This window comes from Macrobrachium nipponense, chromosome 2, assembly GCF_015104395.2.
Source record: "Macrobrachium nipponense isolate FS-2020 chromosome 2, ASM1510439v2, whole genome shotgun sequence".
In the NCBI taxonomy this organism is placed as follows: Eukaryota; Metazoa; Arthropoda; class Malacostraca; order Decapoda; family Palaemonidae; genus Macrobrachium; species Macrobrachium nipponense.
This window is the reverse complement of record NC_087201.1, coordinates 119,305,415-119,323,276: the sequence shown is the minus strand read 5'-3', so window position 1 is coordinate 119,323,276 and position 17,862 is coordinate 119,305,415. Positions and strand designations below refer to the sequence as shown.

General features: G+C 42.3%; 1 pseudogene; it reads right to left on the bottom strand.

Annotated features, from left to right (window-relative positions):
• LOC135221288 (transmembrane protein 214-like) overlaps positions 1 to 17,862 on the bottom strand; it is a 324,587-nt pseudogene that overhangs the window by 252,984 nt on the left and 53,741 nt on the right.

Here is a 17,862-nt window from a genome sequence, read left to right as displayed (position 1 = left end):
ACTCAACTGCATGTAATGTTCAACCCCATTTTTACTGCATATATTAGGACTTTAGCATATGTCCCTTAGCAATAAGCCTAGCCTATGTTAGCGGTTGCTACTGTAGCCTAGTCTATGATTCTGACATCTAAACCAAAGAAGCTAAAAGCTTAGGTATGCCAATAAAATGTATAAATAATCAGCATGTACTCATTTCAAATAATTATTAATTAATCATTACTATAATACACAAACAAACAAACAAAAAAACCTTACAATCATTTGTTTACATTCAGCTCTTATGAGTACCGAACAATAGCCAAGCAATAACTTTTCCTAGGACACAGTAAGCCATAAATTTTCCATTAGTGTCTCTCTTCAACTAATGAAACTACCAAACAGTATAATAACCATTTATTTCTATTCTTTATTCTATCTTTACCTAATGGAGATACCAAGTTACTGACAGCTATAATGAAACATATACGTAACGTAATATTAAAAGAATAATTCTAGATAATAAGTATTTGTTGGTTTCGATGATAGCAGTCTGATTTATTTTATATTTTATGATATCTAATTCACAATTTTTTTTACTAAATGTATTGCATGTACTCATTTCAAATAATTATTAAGTAACCATTAACTATAATAAACAACCAAAAAAAAAAAAGCTTCCAAACTTCTGTCTACATCCAGCACTTACGAGTTCCGAACGATCGCCAAGCAATCACTTTTCCTAGTACACAGTAAGCCATAAATTTTCATTCTTTCTCTTCAACTACTGAAACTACCAAACAGTATAATAACCATTCATTTCTATTCTTTATTCTATCTTTACCTAATGTTTTTTTATTAAATGTATTGCATGAATAAGTTTTTCAATTTACAGCATCCTTTACCAATAGAATACATAAAGCACAAGGGGTAGATGCTGACCAATAGGAGAGCAGGATCTTATGGGGTGACTAGCATCAGGAACCAATGGGAGAGCAGTGGTCCGGGTGAATCTCGGGACTTTACAGCAACAACCTTTCATAACTTGAGCAATTTTCGTATGTAGAGCCGTAAAATTTTTCGTATTTGCTTTCGTATCTCGAGTTTTTCGTAAGTTGAGCCTTTCGTATGTCGAGGTACCACAGTACTATATGTAAAATTTTACTTTATCATACAAATGTAATATTTAATTAAGTAACTTAGCTAATACATGGTCCCGGTACGTATTTGCGGGGGAATGTGTACCAGAACCCACGAATAGTTAGAACCCCAGAAATATTGAACCCCTATAAAAAAGCTTAAAACCTCCTATTTTGTTAGCTAAAACTCAAGAAAAACCAACTAAAAATTTTTATACCTGGTTTTTTTAAAAGCTTTATCACAAAAAGTGCATTTTATGATGAAATTGATAAAAAAACAGGAATTTATTTGTGGATATTTCTTATAGAAAAATACTGCGAATAAGCAAAATTTTCTGCAACAATAATGGGGGAATGCTCCAGAGAGAAATCTGTGTGTGCGAGTCCTCAAATCCGGAGAATGTGAATAGTACCGGGGTCCTTTTTTTTTTTTTTACTGTAAATCCATACATAGCTGATTCCACATGGACAGGAGGTGGGATACAGACTGTTCTACCCCCAAATCATCATATGTAAAGAAATAAACTTGTGAATAGAAAATGACTGCATTGTGCCAATGCTTGTAGTTTCCTTACGTTGTAAGAGAGCTACTGCAGGAAGATAATTCCTCTGGCTAGCGCTCATCTTATATGGTCAAGGCAGGGCAGTTTCACCCTAGGTTGTCTGCTACCTTAGTGGGAGTTTTGAAGTGAAGACTAAAAAATAAAATGAAAACAAGAACACCACCATAATTCCAACCTTCAACCATAAAAATAAACATGGTGGGTATCCTAGTACCAAGTATCCCAGACTCCCAATACCTCAAAACCTTGATTCAAGGCAAAAAAAAAAAAAAAAAAAAAAAAAAAAAAAAAAAAAAAAAAAAAAAAAAAAGAACGGAAGGGATGCTTCCTAGTCCTTTCTCCAACATCATGCAAGCCACTGATAAGGTACCAAAAGTACTGCACTGACTATACAGTCTCTATTTCCTTAAAATAGTGATGGAAACACTGACTTGAATCTCCAATATGTTGTTTAAAGAATATCTGCCAGAGAGAGGTTCTTCTTAAATGCTAAGGATGTGGAAATCACCCTGATTTCATGTGCCTTCACTTTGAGGATAGGGAGACACTATTCCCCTACCTCAGAATGTGATTCTGTAGTAATTATCTCCCTTAAAAAGAATGAAAGTGCATTCTTTGTAAGAGGGCAAGAGGGGTCTTTTAAAATTTGCGTCCATAAATTACTATAAGTTCCTGTCTTTTCCGTCCTCTTAGGGTAGAACTTTAGGGCTCTTACTGGTGGCAAACTCTTTCCTTTGCCTCTGACCCTAATAATTCAGAACAACCTTTAGTAATCACAAAAGAGCAAGGCCATGGTCTATTGGGATTCTTGTTTTTGGCGAGAAAATTAAGAGAAAGTGAACAACTTGCATCTCCACTGAAGAACCCAATTTATAGTTTGTAGCTCACTTACTCTATCAGCTGTAGCTAATGGTACTAGAAAAAGGGCCTTCTTTGTCACAATCCTGAAGGAGGCCTCTTTGATCGGTTCAAAAGGAGGACCCGAGAGTCATTTTATTATAACATCCAGATTCCAGGCCACTGGTTCTGTCCTTTGTTTACTTGTGTCAAATGATTTAACCAAATCTGAAATGTCCTGATTTGTAGATAAATCCATTCCTCTGAAAACACTATTTCTCTGTGTCAAAAAACAGTTGAGCATGGTTCTTTAGCCCTTTACAGTTGAAGAAGACAAGCCTCTAGATTTTCTGAGTGACAGAAGAAAGTCTGCAATCTCTGCTACAGTTGTCTTAGAAGACAAGATCCTTTTCTGACTACATCATGTGCAGAAAATCGCCCACTGATTCTGGTACACACTCTAAAATTGCTCTTGCAGACATTGTTGAATAATGATATTTTTATGATAAAATAATGTTTTACATTTATACTTACCAAGTAATTACATTGATTACAGTTTCAGTCACGCCAACTTAAAATTTGGCAATCAAGGTAGCACTAGTTACATTGTTGGTGTAGGTATCGCCCTGCCCACTTACGGGGTAAGAAAGGAACAGCTTCAGCAAGTAGTCTGTTTCCACCCATTCCCATATGTGGGGAGGAGGGAGGGCTCTGGTTTGTAATTACTTGCTAAGTATATATAAAAATGACATTTTTATGATAAAATAGTTTTAATTATACTTACCCGGTAATTATATAGCTAAGAGTTTCACTCACCGGCGGTTAAAATTGTGAAATGCGCGGGTCGCGCTATTTATTGGCTTTGGTTAAGTAACAGTGTTCTGCCCATTTCTGGGGCAAGAGAAAGGAACAACACGACAAAAAGCTCAAATTAGTTTATGCTCATCAACAGGAATCCATGCTAGGGGATGGAGGGTGGGCTCCAATTATATAATTACTGGGGAAGTATAATTAAAACTTTATTTTATCATAAAAATACCAAATTTGTAACTAATTTGTATTTTTCATAACTAACAAACCTGAGGTCTTAACATTAGGATTTACTAGCGCCAAGCTGGAAACCGGTAGAATTAAAATTACACTTGTGAGATCCAGGGACTAATGGCATCTATACCAGGTCACGGGGCATGTATACCCAGAATGCCCACGGCTACCTGTGACCCACCAGTTATATTTCTAACCCAGTTTAGACTGCTAGAGGGGTGGTTCGAGGTGGGCCTTTAACTGTTAAGACCTCAGGTTGTTAGTTTATGAAAAATAAAAATAAGTTACAAATTTGGTATTTGTTCATACACGAAACAAACCTTCGGTCTTAACCATTAGGATAGACTTACTTACTGGAGGGAGGTAAGTCTCTACAACTGACTGGGAGTTTGCCACCTTATCCATTTCCGAATATATAGGGAAATTCTAAGAGAATTGGACAAAGAACCTAGGACCAAAGATAGCGGATCTATTGGTTTTCTCCCACTGGGTGTAGATACCATTCTACTGTTTACCTCTTGTCCCTTGCAACTGGATCCACCTTCACCCCTCTTTTCCCTATTATCCAGAGGGGTGTGTGCTACTTGAAAAGTATATCATCAGCTAAGATAGCTTCACAGTATGGCTGACCATCTCACCTGCATCTAGTCCGTTCCAGCACATGACGGTACTCTCCTTCATATTGCCCGTAGTTAAAGGAGTAGGAAAGAAAAGTGTTAGTAAAGAAAAAAAAAAGACCAGTCATCCCATTCATTCTACTTTCATACCTTCATCTTAGACTAGACGCAAACTGACCCGCCAGGGGCACTGGATGAACTATATCACTTGTTGGGGCCGCCACCACTGGACCCAAGGAAAAGGGTGTCCAAGGATCTATTGGGCAAACATCTTTATCAAAAAAAAATGAGGTGAAAGTTGTTTGGAGTTTCCACACACCAGATTTTCAGAATTTTATCGTACCAGAGCATGTTCTTAAATGCCATGGAAGCCACTCACACCCCTGATGGTCATGAGCTTCTAGTCTCCCACCTGGCTATCTGACCCTTGACTTCTGACCGTATAAGCATCTCTGAATCGTCTTCCCTTAGCCAAAACGATATTTGTATTCCTGGACACTTCCTTCTTGGTTCCGTACCTGCTACTTACTAACAACCTCTGGCACCCCGGCATGAGGTGCCTTGCTTCTCTTTAAGTACTCCCTTAGTGCCCATGACGGGGCACCAGGAGCTATCTTCAAGCTTTGTCGTTTGTCTACCAAAAGTACCTGCCAAGGAAGGTATGGTTAAAGGAGTCGAATCCTGCCGTCTAGCTATTGTTGGATTTTCTGGGTCCTTGGCCACGAATTCTGGGGACAAACCTCAAATACCATTGATCCCTCCAAACCTCTCGAGGGTGCTTTATGAGAAATATGAAGAGGCCCATGTTAGCTCCCCTCCCCCTTCCCTTTTGGTTGGAAAGCCAGGGCCAATAAGAAGACTGTCTTCAGGGTCTGGCTCCCTATCCGGTGTACTACCCTTATGTGGTTCGTTAGGGGGGAGGTTTTGTCAGACTACTCAGTACCTTGGTCAAAAGATCCCAATCTGGGGCGGGCTTTTAGGCTTCCTTTCCCTGGTGGGCATTGACTGTTCAAAGCTCCATCTATCATGGCCCAACTCCCATGAAGAAGACGAAATGTCCACTCTTTAATTCATTCGTAAGACCTGAGGCTAGAGCCCCCGCCCTGTAACCCCTTCAACTGCAGATAACAGACATATGTTTTTCTGTTCTGAGAATATATCAGGAAAGTCTGCTAACTGCTGAATAGTTGGGTACCCAGAGTGGAGACACGTTTCCCATCTACGAACCCCACCAATCACTGTATGCTGGACCACTTTCCTTGGTGATTACTGTCGCAGATGATTTTTCCTGCTAATTACCTTGCCATCTGAGTTTGCTGCTTTCTTCTGCGAAAACCCTCGCGCCTCGGAGGAGATAACTTTGACAGTCCTCCCCCCGGAAGCGATAGGGACTTCACCGGACTGGGTGGTACCTCCCTCAAGTGCGGCTGACACAGAAGGTTGGCTACCATCGAGGTGAACTCTCTTGGCACATATACTAAGGAGTTCCAAGTATTGGTCTGGAAACCACTCTGCTTTCGCGGGCCATAACGGGGCTACCAGGGTCATTCTTGAGGTTCTGAGACCGCATTACCCCAATGTTCAGAACACCTGACGGAATTAGACAAATGGAGGAAATTGCGTACACAGGCCGTTCCAGCTTGTCCCAGGGGTGTTTGTAGGCGCAATCTTCTGCTACTGCCTTCTTAATCCTGGTCTAACTGAACAAATACACTTCCAACTTTTTTTGTTGTTGTTGTACCTGGTTGCGAATAGGTCTCATGATCGGTCCTTCCCACAACTGAGCATCCTGTCCACTACCTGTTGGTGGTAGGGACCACTCCGTTCCCAGAATTCTGATCCCTGCGGCTACAACTTGTCGCCCCACTATGTTTTCTTGCTTTTTCCCGGTAATAGTACCCTGGCCTGGATGTCTACCATGTTCTCTATAGCCCACTGGTGAAGTTGAACCTTTGTCATCACATGTGAAACCTGCCGAGGAAACTATGGCTCCTTGCTTTTTGTTTAATATAAGCTACTACTGTTGGTGTTTTGTGATGAATCAAATACCACTGGAGTGTCCCTTTACTCTCTCCCTGAATTCCTGTAGAGCCAGAAAAGCTGCTTTCAACTCCAGCACGTTTATATGGAGTTCTCTGTCCTTGCAAACTCCATTTGCTGACACTATCAACTCCTCCATATGGGCTCCCCAGCCTTCTAGTGACGCATCCGAATAACAGCAAAGAGGTCTGGGGAGGATTGTTGAAGGGGGGGGGGACACACTGTCAGATTGTCGTCGTTCACCCACCACAGCAAGTCTTTCCTCACTTCTGCCGACAAGGGAATTTGCTCGTACGGGTGATCTACTGTTGGTGACCAAAAACTCCTTCATCCCCTCCATGGTAGGACCGAAGGTGTAACCTTCCTTGTGGTACTAGCTTCTCCAGGTTAGGTTAGGATTCCCAGCACCACCTGCCACTGTCTTGCTGGCTGTGTCTGCTTTTCCAGAAAGGCATTCACCACTTGTTTGCATTTCTCTACTCTTTGGTCTGTCGGGAATACTTTGGCTTGTGTTGTGTCTATCACCATTCCCAGATATTCCAAACGTGACTTGGATCCAACTGCGACTTCTGCTGATTCACCACAATACCTAGGCTGTGACAAAGCTGCAGGAGGGCCGCCCTGTCCCTGAGTAATTTCTCCCTGGACTTTGCTATCACCAGCCAATCGTCCAGATATCTTATTAGCCTGATCCCCTGAGCATGCGCCCACGCCGACACGAGGGTGAACACTCTTGTAAAAACTTGAGGGAGACGTTTGTCCAATCCGAAGCACAGGACCTTGAATTCGAAAGCTTTCCCTGCAAGACTGAAGCGGAGAAATTTTCCTTGAAGACTGATGGACTGATATCTGAAGTATGCGTCCTTAGATCGACTGTCAGCATAAAGTCTCCGATTCTGACTGCTTTGTAGAACCGTTTTCGGAGTTTCCATCTTGAAACTGGTTTTCCTTATAAAACAGATTCAGCGTTGACAGGTCTATTACTGTCCTCCACTCCCCGTTGGCTTGGGTACCAGGAAAAATCCTGCTGTAGAAGCCTTTTGTCGGACTGCATACTTGTTGCACAGCTCCTTTTTCCATCATCTTCTTCACTTCGTCTGCAGAATAGTGGCCTTCTGAGATTTGTGGGCATAAGTGACGTGGGGTAATGATTGATCTGTCAGGGGCGGGAGTTACCTCGAACGGGATCAAAATACCCGATCCTGAGAACATCCACCACCCACTGCTCTGCCACTAGTTCCTGCCACACCTTCCAGTGATTTGCCAGGCAACCCCCACTGGTGTGGCCACAGTGATGGGAGGCGCCCATCCTATCTTCTTGAGCCTCTCCCCCTCTTCCCCTATTGCCCCTTCCTCTGTTGTTTTCTATTGTGAAAGGGCCGATGAGTTATCCTCTTTGGGGAAGAGGGTCTTGTGACTCTGTTAGGGATGCTATGTCTCACTGTCTTCTTTCGAGACATCTGCTGTTGTCTTCCCTCCAAAGGAGTAGTTTGACTGTTAGACGTTTTCCTAACTGCCTGTTGCACCAACCTATCGTTAGTGTCCATCCTTCTTCTATCTATCGCCTCTTCCAGTATGACCTCTGGCAACAGCAGTTGCGATTCCAAGATATCCCCATTCCTCATTGCTAACAGGGAATCCAAATCCACATTGCGGCTTAGTCTAGCCAACGCTGCATCTCTCCTCATTAGCAGGATATTTGCCCAAACATTGGCACTTACGTTGTCAGGTACGCAATCGCCTTGGAACCTGACTGTAGTAATCTAATGAACAATGGTTCATCCACTACTTTCCTTGTTGCTTCCGAGGATGCAATTTTCGCACACTGCTGTTGACCAAAGGTCTAACCAAGAAGCAGCCTGAAAGACAGAAGAAGCTGTTGCTTTCTAACGTAGCAGCCTCTTGGTACGTCATCGAAGGGCACTCCATTTTAACCTGATCCAAGGTTAATCCAGGCCTTAACCTTACAACATTAGGGTTCATTTTGTCTAGACAGCAAAGGGACCTTCGGTGTCGTATAATATTTCCTTTGCTTTATCATTGGAGGGGGAATAAATTTAAATGATCTATTAGATCTTAAGGAATTATCCCTCCCTGCAATCTTTGCGTTTACGTGTTGCAAGACCAATTCCGCATGACTCGAACAAGGCAATTCATACGACACCTTGGTATCCCTCTTTAGTCCAAATGCCATGTCAATTCCAGGAGGAAGCATACTGGCCGGTGTTTCTGTCTTCTCCGAAAGGTTATTGAATTGACGAATCAAATCAATCACCTCTGCATACGAGGCCAGAAACTCTTGGTTTTCTCCTTCTCCGGATCTAGTGTCCCATTCTCCGTCACAAGGGATGTTGTCTCGCCTCTATCTTCTGACAGACGGCCCGGAATTCCACGGCCGCCTGCCCCTACGGCCGCGGTCTCTTTGATCTTTGCTGGCCGCTGTTGGCTCGATCCCGGATAGTCAGCAGGGGAACGAGAACGTCTCACTCTTTCTCTGCTCACGGATCTAGAGCGAGAATCTCGTCTAGATCTCCAAGATGAAGGCTCCCTTAAGACAGAGATAAGTTCGTCGTCTATTAGTATTGGCATCGTTGCGAGCGTCGGCGAGCCCGGCCTCGACCTTCTTATCCAGACGGACACTGCCTTCCACGAACGTATCCGCCGAGGTTGCCAACTCTCTATTTTTCGTACTTTTAATAGGAGCCTTATCGTCCTTCGTACGTATTTTGAACGGCCTTACGGGCGAAACTGGGACCTGCATTCCATCCTCTGCTGCACCTTTCGCCGCCAACGTCGATTTTACCAGAGGTATCGCAGTTTTTGCAATCCGAACTGGCAACTCGCCTCGGCGCTAGCCCGCCGGCCGTCACCTCTCTCGCTTGTTCGGATTCTTGCAAACGGCTTCGTCTGCCAACCTTGTGCTTAATAGCCACTGACTTTCCGACCTTATTCATTCTCTTCTCTATATCCTGTAATTTCTGCATTACAGTTTGCATTGACGGGTCAGAAGGCGTATTAGGGTCTGGGTGCAGCGAAAAAGGCCGAGAATCGGTCTGTGACGTCATCACGCCTGCCATATCGGAGTGTGACGTATGTTGTGACGTCATCCCTCTCGTAAGGAGAGACTGAGAGGTTTCTGCTGGCAACCGCACGTTTGCTGCCAAACTACCTCCCACGTTCTGCATCGCTGTAAATACTGAGTGGGGATGGTGAAGCTGCGGCATTAATTCCCATAAATTGCAAGCCCGGGGGATATGAGGAACATTCAGCGCTGCCGGACCCTGCTGGAACCGGGACGTCATATAAGCGCAAGCAGACCATCCACCAAGGTTAGTACGCCTGGTAGGCCTAGCGCTGACCACGTTACCATCTAACCTATGCGCTTGAGTAGCAGGAGCCTGGAACAAAGATGGCGGATCTCCCCCACTTGCTTGCTGGGAACAAAGGAGAGTGCAAATTATTCATAAAATTACCCAAGGCCCCTCCTGATGTTTCCGATACAGAACCGCTAGGAGAAAACCGAAGGGGTATGAGACAAATCAAAAGCAGGTGGAGAAACATATGGAGCAGCCTGGTTTATTGCCGATACAAAAGAAGCCGGTAAGGTTTGGTCATCCAAAGATGGCGTCACCCCCTTCCTTTGTATTGGCTTTTCCCATAGAATTCTTCTTCCACTGTTCCACCGACCAACCGCGACAAACAGAACACGGATTAGTAACGCGTACATACATTTTCCCTGCACCTACTACACGTTGGATGAGGATCCGTCGACACCGAAGTTAGGAACCTAGAACATGGAAAGCCATGACTCCTGGGCATTTCCTTTGTCCTCCTCTTCGAAACGGTAGACGATCCCGATGTTGAGGCAAAAATCTCCATCATACAAGTATACACTCTACACACTGATCACACTTGGAGAAAGAAAAGGAATGAAAAATAAAAAATGAAATGGATAAGAACGGGCAAACTGAAAAAACCGGCTTTAAATGAGATAGACAGTAACACGTCTTATCTTAAAGGCGGTAGGAAAATAATGGGACTGGTCACAGGTAGCCGTGGGCATTTCTGGGTATACATGCCCCGTGACCTGGTATAGATGCCATTAGTCCCTGGATCTCACAAGTGTAATTTTAATTCTACCGGTTTCCAGCTTGGCGCTAGTAAACACCTCCCTAATGTTAAGACCGAAGGTTTGTTTCGTGTATGAACAAATGTCAATTTCAATTATACAACTTCCCCAGTAATTATATAGATGATTCCCACATTGCAGGAAGGATGGAAGCATGGATAATTCTACCTCAGATTCATAAAAATACATAGACCAAGAATAGAAAAAAAACTTTGCCTGCATTAATTAAAATGTTGTTGATTCCTTACCTGATAAAGACGTTGTAGCAGGAAAATACGCCTACTGGTTGGTTGCCACTCATCTTATCGTAACAGCGTGGCGATAAAGCCATGTAGTGCCTATTACATATGTGGGACCTTTGTAGTGAAGGACAATTCTGATAGCTTAACAAAGGATAAAAAATAATTAATTGCCCCTGCCAAGGGCTCAGTACCAACATATCGCCAGAAAAGATTGTTACCTATAAATAAAATAATAAAATACCCACCTCCATCCTATCAAAGGACTGAAGGGTACTCCAGGTATTTCTTACCTTCAGGCTTCCCATAAGACAAAAACCTCACACCTTATGTCAAGGAGAAAAGTATTTTAGGAAGGGTTGCTTCTTACACTTCCTTTCCCAACACCACACCAGCCGCCAGAAAACAGACCCAGGGTACTGCAGTCTTTATACACTGTTTCAATGTCACATACTGCAGTCTTTATACACTGTTTCAATGTCACAGAGATAATGCAAACACCAATAATTATTAATAGAAGCAGATGAATTTTTCTTAAAAGCCAAAGAAGTGACTACTGCCCTAATTTCGTGAGCTTTAGCCTTGTAGACTGGGAGAATGTCCTCCTTAATTAAGGAAAGTGCTTCTTGGATGATGGCTCATAAGAAGAATGCTAGAGCATTCTTAGATAACAGTCTGTAGGGTTTTTTTTTACAGAACACCAAAAGACCAAAGACTGCCAAAATCCCCAAGAATTTCTTTAGTTCTTTAGGACCTCACTGGGAACAGAGTTCTTTCCTCATCGCCATTACCCAGGACTTCTGTCAAATTAGGGATTGAAAAAGAGGAAGACTCATTCTTGGCTAAAAACCCCAGGGAATATGAAACAAATAGCATTCCTTTCAAAAACATTTGTTTTCTTATCAAATGCATGAATCTCAGTAATCCTTTCAGCAATTGCTCAGGACACTAGGAAGAGAATTTTCCTTGTTAAGTCCCTCAGATCAAGTTCCTGCATAGGCTCAAAAAGAGACCCAGACAACCACTATAACGCAATATCCAGATTCCAAGGCACCATAGGAGAATCTTTACAATAAAAAGTATCAAACGATCTAATGAGATCAGAGATGTCTAGGTTGGAAGACAAGTCCAAGCTGTGCCACTGCTAGCAGCAGCGCAGTCTGGCCTGGCAAGAACATGCATAATTCTCACGACACATCCCAGACATCTTCGAAGCCAAAACTTCACGCGAAGAGGGCTGTATAGGGAATCTCCTCTTAGTTTCTTCAGATGTCCTATCTCGGAGGACAGCAACATCAACCCTGGCACCTGATGAAAGCCAATCCTGGCTTTAGCAAGTGGGTATTGACTGTGGATGTACGACACACCCTCGGGGTTCGTACATTCTGAGAAACTTGTGAACGAGTCTCCTACATGAGAAACTTGTGAACGAGTCTCCTGGTTCCATGAGCAGCACCCTTGGTACCAGAGATAGGAGAACAAACCTTGGTTTGAAATCCTGAGGCTCCCAAGACACTAGACTCTGGGGGCAGCGTCATAGTCCCACCCCTGAAGAAGCAGGTGAGCAAACGAGCGAGCCAACTGCTTCCTCCCCTGGGGGAAAGATGCAGACCCTTAGAAGTCTCATGGCGAGACTTCTTAGGGGATGGAGAAGCTACCTTCGTCTTCTTAGGCCAAGAAGCCTTCAAAGAGGGAGGTGAGGAGGCGTGAAATGACGATGAAGATCGACACCTTTGAGACTTCCTCTTACTCGACTTCTTCTTCACCCTTCCACAGGACTACTTCTAAAGGATTAAGCACAGTCATCTCAGAAGTAACTACTTCTAAAGGATTAAGCACAGTCATCTCAGAAGTAGAGTTAACAACCACGGGGCAGTTGCGTAGACGCTGTCCAATGATGAAACTCCAGAATAACAGGAGCATATCAATAGGATTTTTTCAGCATGGGAACCGTACACACACTCGAGGAGCAATGTCACAGCATCCAACCATCCATTATTGTTAATACATTATCACTAACTGTTAGCCTGCAGAAAAAAGAAAATGTGATTAAGAGGAAGGATACTCCTTTCACATCAAAGGGCACTGCCCTCCAAAACAAGAGGAGACCCCTCAAACAGCAACACCACATGCAACCCCCCTCTTCTTCATCCAATAAGCTAATGAAAAAGGCGAAGGAGAAGGGGGAATATTTGGAAAGGAAAAATAAAAAAAGGAAAACCTTCAAAGTTTCATTCAGTAATTCTCTAAAGCGTAAGCATAAATGTCAAATAAATATACTATCATACACTTACATTAAAGGGTGAAAATAAGTGATAAGGGTGTAGATCCACATTACTGTTGACCCTTACCACACAAAGGGGAAAAGTGGATAGCAAGGCTATCACAAAAAGTGGGTTTGTATATCAATTATCAATGTCAATTAATTATTATCAAACACAGTACATTTAATACATATATATAAAAGAAAGTCCACCAGGAAACTAGTGATTAACAACTAATAACCAAGAGCTCACAAACATACGTCTTCACTCAAAGACGGCCGCAAGTAAACTGGAGTGTTAACGTCCAGGGAGGTGGGTCTCCCCACCTACCGGGCGGTAGTTACTGCCTAACCACCATCATGTTCAAGATTTTAATGGCCGTATTCCACCTGCTACGCCCGCTACATCCTATTGTAAAGGACCTCAGGTTTGAATATCATGTAGGAACAAGTACATTTTCATAAGATTGCCAAATGAGTTCTATTTTTTTAGAAACACCTTTGAATGAAACAAAAAGAGAAGAAACAAAATGTGTAACATTTGTGGCTTAATCCTAGTGGTAGACTAATAAAGTAAGTTAGTACTGTATAAAAGGCACTCATGTACTTACTTCTCAATCCAATACCAAAATTGTTTATACCAGGCTGGCCAACAGCCCAGAGTAAGGAGAGACATGTTGGAGTCTGATTCTGAATTGATTGACGTAATTCACAATATGACTGCAAATGAACAATACCCACATGTGGACGGTGCATTGATAGTATCTGTAAATGAAAGACTCTAACATTATAACTCAGCAGTTCTAATACATTACTCTATTAAAATAATAACAATCTCTCCCCCTGTGTGCATCACATCTTATTTTCATTTACCCTTCAACTCTGCTTAGTTGGTCTCTCCCACCTGAAACATGCTGAAAGGCATTTCTTTCTTTTTGCTATGAATAATTTATGACAAAAAAAGAACTGAAAATATCTCTCCCTTTTTATCAATACTACATTTCAGTTATAAACAACCATTAGAAAATTGAATGTATAAAAAAACAATTTTTTACTAAATACCAAGACTAGTCCAGTAAATAAACTAGTAAGAATACAATTCAGAAGCTAGCAGCATTTCCAATAATACATGTAGAAAATTGTAAACTTTTTGTTTATGATTGTATGTCATTTTCATTATACTGTAGATACTTCCTGGAGATGTAGATTTACATTCATCCTAAAGTGGCATACAGCATGATGAAATACATACACTACAAAAACCTCAAAATTACACCAGTACACAATCAAAAGTTTATGGGTTTGGGTAAGCATACTGTAATGCCCTAGTTATTCCACATGCACACACACTCTAAAATATCTATAATACAGTGTTACATCTCCATCACCAGAAAATGGTGCTTTCCCTAAAGGAAAGATGGATATGAAAACCTACTGCTTCTATCTAGTCTTGGCCTAAGAAAAATAAGAAAAGGATTGAAGACTGTAAGCCAGGTACCTGAATATGATTAAAGGTTATCACTAGTTTCCTCAAATCCTAGAGTTAGCAAATAACAACAAATAATCAGCAATCCTAGGACCGTTAAGTTTTTCAAGGTTTTATATAATAAACTGGTTCATGTACCTAAAATCAATGGCATAGCTGGCATTCCATCAGTGGAGGGGCTAAGAAAATTACAGAATAGGTACACAAAACTAATGTACCAATTCTGTAGTTAGTAAAATATGTTATTCTTGATTGTATATATCTATGCGAATGAAAGCAAATATTAGTATTAGTAATTAGCAAACCTGTATTTAAAAATGATAGAGTCAACCCCCCCATATTCGTGTTCTTGAGATTCACAGGCACACCTATTTGCAGATTTTTCTTGGGGCCATATCTATACTATATTATTCGCAGGAAATTTTCCTATTCGCGGGTTTTTTCCCGATGATAAATATTCACTAATTAGTGTATTCTGATGTTATTTTCATGACTAAATACATTTTTATGATACAAAATGATTTACTAATTTTCAAATATTAATATACGGATTAATACTGTATTAGTAAGTTTGATAAGATTAAAATATATCAAATATGAGGCTATTATGATATAACAAAGTTTCATGTATACTTACCTGGCAGGTATATATATAGCTATATTCTCTGTTCGCACTGGCAGAATTTTCAAAACTCGCGGCAAACCGCTAGATCACTGGTAGTTCAGGTGATCGCCACCCCGCGCTGGTGCTCGGAATCATTCCCATTTTCCTCAGATTTTTCTCTGAACCCTGTCTTCTGAGGGGAGGTGGGTGGGAATTTAATTATATATACCTGCCAGGTAAGTATACATGAAACTTTGTTATATCATAATAACCTCATTTTCATGTATGACACTTACCTGGCAGGTATATATATAGCTGATTGACACATTTGGAGGTGGGTCAAAGACAGCAACATTGTAAGTTTTAAAATTTAAAATTCAAAATACTCTTAGATTCCTTACCTGCTAAGGTAGCTGACTTCAGCATTCCTGCCTCTTAGCCTGCTAAAACCTTAGTAGCTTTCCAACTAGGACGTGACCTATTAGTTGATGAGCTAAATACAAGGGTCTGACAACTGGACGGGACCAATTTGTTGACAGGAAAACCCTAGCCCTCTCTTACACGGGCATTCATGCTAGGATAAGTTAGACCACCTGAACCACACACAAAAAAACTAAACCTAACACACTACACTTCACAGACTGAAGAGGAAATAACCCTCTCAGACAACCATAAAAACAACACCACTTCATTAAAATACCTAGCATGTTAGTAAGTTATGGGGTGGAAATTCCTTTGCCCAATACTGCTCCTGAGGATACATATGGGACCAACGTTTGACAATTGTCAAACGTTGTTTTGACGTTTTCTAAGGTAATGACTTGCAAACACTGAATTAGTCCTCCAAAAACGTCGTTTCAATGATATCTTTGAGGGCCATATTCTTTTTTAAAAGCCAAGGAAGTAGCTACTGCTCTCACTTCGTGCGCCTTAACCTAAGGATGCCGAAATTTTCTTCTTGGCATAACATATGAGATTCTTTAATTAGTTCCCTAAGGAAAAAGGCAATAGCTTTTTGGTCATTGCTCTGCTAGGATTCTTCACAGAGCACCACAGTGATTCTGAAGTTCCTCTAATCTTACTGGTTTTTCTCCATATAATAGCGCAATGCTCTTACTGGACAAAGAACTCTCTCTTGTTCCTGTCCTACTAAATCTGAAAGACCCATAATTCAAAAGACCTTGGCCATGGATGAGCCTGGATTCTCGTTCTTGGCCAAGAACCCCTCCTGAAATGAGCAAACCGCCTTGTCATGTTTCCAGCCAATATGTTTGCTAATTGCTTGCAGCTCACTCACCCTTTTAGCTGTGGCCAAGGCCACCAAAAAGATGGTCTTTTTCAGATATCTCTCAACGAGGCTTGATCCATCGGTTCGAACTTACAGTTCCTAAGAATTTCAGACCACATCGAGATTCCATGAAGGCGCTCTATTGGAGTTCCTTCCTTGTTCCAAAGGACCTTATGAGGTCTCTCAGATCTAGATTATTTGTAATATCTAAACCTCTATGTCTAAATACTGAGGCCAACATCTCCGATACCCTTTAATCGTCTGAGTTGACAATTTTATTTCCTTCTTTAAATATAAAAGGAAGTCGGCAATTTGGGTCACAGAGGTACTGGATGAAGAAATCTTCCGACTCTTGCACCACTTGCGAAAGATTTCCCACTTCGCCTGGTACACCTTAATAGTAGAGGCTCTTCTAGCTCTGGCCACCGCTCTGGCCGCCTCTCTAGAAAACCCCCTCGCTCTGACAAGTCTTTCGATAGTCTGAACGCAGTAGAGACCCAGAGCGAGGGTTCTTGTGGTACTGTTGAAGTGAGGCTGTTTGAGTAGATCTACTCTTGCTGGAAGTGTCCTTGGTACATCTATTGTCCATTCCAGTACCTCTGTGAACCAATCTCGGGCCGGCCAGTATGGAGCTATGAGAGTCATTCTTGTCCCTTGACTCTCCCTGAATTTCTTCAAAACCTTTCCTAATATCTTGAACGGGGGAAAGGCGTACACGTCTAGCCCCGTCCAATCTAGAAGAAAGGCGTCTACTGCGACTGCTTGACGGTCTGGGACTGGCGAGCAATAAGTCGTCAATCTCTTTGTCATGCTGTCGCAAACAAGTCCACACTGGGCGACCCATAATTTCCACAGACTCTGGCATACTTCTAGATGAAGAGTCCATTCTGTTGATAGAAGTTGACCTTCCATGCTCAACAGGTCCGCTCTCACATTCTTCTCCCCTTGAATGAATCTAGTGAGAAGGTTATGTTTTCCTTCTCTGCCCAAAGAAGGATCTCCTCCGCCAACTTGCAAAGAGAGATTGAATGTGTCCCTCCTTGTTTGCGGATGTACGCCAGAGCTGTGGTATTGTCCGCGTTGACTTGCACCACCTTGTTGCGAATCACCAGCGTTGAACTCTTTCAAAGCCAAGAAAATCGCCATCAGTTCCTTCCTGTTTATATGCCAAGCCGCTTCCTCCTTGCCTCCAACGACCTGAAACTTCTTGATGTCCCGAGAGTCGCTCCCCAGCCTGCGTCCGACGCGTCTGAGAACAATACATGGTCTGGGGTTCTTTTTGCTGAGCGACGCTCCCTTCGCTAACTTCCCCGGAGTTAGCCACCACCCGCAATTCCTCTTTGATCTTGCGAGGAATTTGAAACAGGAAGGAATCTGGTTGCGATTTTCTTGGCCAGACTTGGTTCAAAAATATTTGTAGGGGTCTCATGTGAAGCCTTCCTAGAGAAACGAACCGTTCCAGGGACGAGAGGGTCCCCAGTAAGCTCATCCACTCTCGTGCTGAACATTGTTCTTTCTCTAGAAAGGCTTGAACTCCGGATGCACTGCTCTTGTCTGTGGGAGACGGAAAAGCCCGAAAAGTCACTGAGGAGATCAGAATCCCCAAATAAACTAGCTCCTGACTGGGGGGGTCATAT